This window comes from Lithobates pipiens, unplaced genomic scaffold, assembly GCF_037356315.1.
Source record: "Lithobates pipiens isolate NorthernLeopardFrog02 unplaced genomic scaffold, aLitPip1_a1.2 Scaffold_8, whole genome shotgun sequence".
Classification (NCBI taxonomy): domain Eukaryota; kingdom Metazoa; phylum Chordata; class Amphibia; order Anura; family Ranidae; genus Lithobates; species Lithobates pipiens.
Genome location: NW_027507903.1, coordinates 325,760,786 through 325,763,053, shown reverse-complemented (window position 1 = coordinate 325,763,053; position 2,268 = coordinate 325,760,786).

Genomic DNA, 2,268 nt, shown 5'->3' with positions numbered 1-2,268 from the left:
GCTCGTGTGTGGGCTTTCAGCGGACAGTTTCAGCGGACAGTTGGACGGACAAGGTTTTTCGGAAATTCCGAAAAACTGTCCGCTGAAACCTTGTTTGAGCGAACAGTCCGCCCGTGTGTAGGCTTGTTCGTCAAACAAAGTTGCGCGCATGCTCAGAAAGGATTTTCACGCCGAAAGCTATAATGCAGTGTATAGGACGTCGTATTTTTCGTCCCGTCGTACGTGCCGTTCACGTCATCGCGCACGGTTTCAGCAAACTGTTCGTCCGTCGTGTGTGGCCATGTCCGTCCATGCTAAGTTTGAGCGGACTGTTTGCCGAAACTGTTGGACGGACAAAGTTGGGCGAACAGTCCGCGCGTGTGTACGCGGCCTAAGAGATGATACACTTGCAAACTACAACTGATATAAACTAAAATGAACAATTAAAAGCTAAGGATTGCAAAGATATTCGCTCAGATGCACAGAGAAATAATCATGTGATCTGCTCCACTACACTAACTAACCCACAAAGGGAAGTCACATGATCGGGCCTGCCCTGTAGGCCTCAGCAGCAGAAGAAAACTTCTAATTGGTCAACCAAGTCACGTGTTGTTTCCGTAGTAACGAAATTTGGACATATTGTCATATTGAGGTATATATTTTTTCCTTTAAATTCATCGTAAAGAACGTTCGTACAAGTTAACGAACCTAACGACAATTCGTATTTCGTACGAATTGAAATTGAATTTCGGACACGAAATACGAAGTACGAATTAATTCTAACATGAACTGGAACGGAACGGAATGAAACAAATTTATTGACGGCGCCCATGTCTAACACTTAACCCCTACACTGCCACCCACTGGTTAACCCCTTCACTGCCAGTGTCATTTACACAGGAATCACTGCATTTGTATAGCAGTCATTGCTGTATAAATGACAATGGTCCCAAAAATGGGTCAAAAATGTCTGATGTGTCCGCCATAATGTCGCAGTCACAATAAAAATCGCTGATCACCGCCATTACTAGTAAAAAAAAAATGATTTAATACAAATGTCATAAAACTATCCCCTATTTTGTAAACGCTATAACTTGTGTGCAAACCAATCAATAATCGCTTATTGTGATTTTTTTTTACCAAAAATATGTAGAAGAATACGTATAGGCCTAAACTGAGGGAAAAACAATTTTTGGGGGATATTTATTATAACAAAAAAGTAAAAAATAATGCGCTTTTTTCAAAATTGTCGCTCTATTTTTGTTTATAGCGCAAAAAAAAAAACCGCAGGGGCGATCAAATACCAAAAAAAAAGTACATCAATTTTGTTTGGGAGCCACGTCGCATGACCGCGCAATTGTCAGTTAAAGCGACGCAGTGCCGAATCGCAAAAAGTGGTCTGGTCTTTGGCCAGCAAAATGGTCCGGGGCTGAAGTGGTTAATGTGGTAGTAGTGCATTCTTAAAAGGACATCACTGGGAGTGTTGTCCGGTAGGAATGACGGCTTTGGAATTCTGTGAATTCTATCAATGATCAGGTCTTGTGGCGTCAGAGTAGGAATTAGTGCAGAAAACAGCATTTGGGCATATTGGAGCAACTGCGTGGCTGGTATGGCCTCTGGTATTCCTCTGATTTTTATATTCTGCCTGCTAGACCTATCTTCTAAGTCTGCCACCTTGCTCCACAACCATATTATTTTGTTGTTGTGAGTGTACGTCTACTAGTTTGTTGTACAAAATGGAGTAATCCGCCATCTTCTTTTCCATATGGTCCACTCTTCCCCCAAGGCCTGTACTTCTATTTGACAAGTCTGTATGTCTGCCACTAGGTCTGCCTGCAGGGATGCTTTAAGGGACATCAACATCTCCTTTAAGACTGTGTCTGACACAGGTTTATTTGAGGTGGGGTATGCTGCTATGGGGTCAGGGGTCTGAATTTGTGTCCCCCCAGTCAGCTCTTCATCCCTGCCTACCTCCATGCTGGTGTATTGTTGCAGGCCATCTGGGGACTTTTCTTCTGTTTAACAGGGCTGCTCATTGTGGGACTGGCTGCTCCAGATGATGGGCTGCTGGCATTTGTGCTTGTACTGCCTGGAGCTCCTGTACCTGCTCCTGGAGTTGTTGTGGCCGTGCCGCCTCATGCGTCCAGGAGGGAGCCGCTGCCATCTTGCGTCTTTTAAAAAAAAATTAATGGCATATCAAACACAGAGTGGTACTGTGGATACAATACATAGTACAATGTGCCACGTCCCAATATTTGAAATTGCTGAATAAAACCGTTGTTGGAAGTG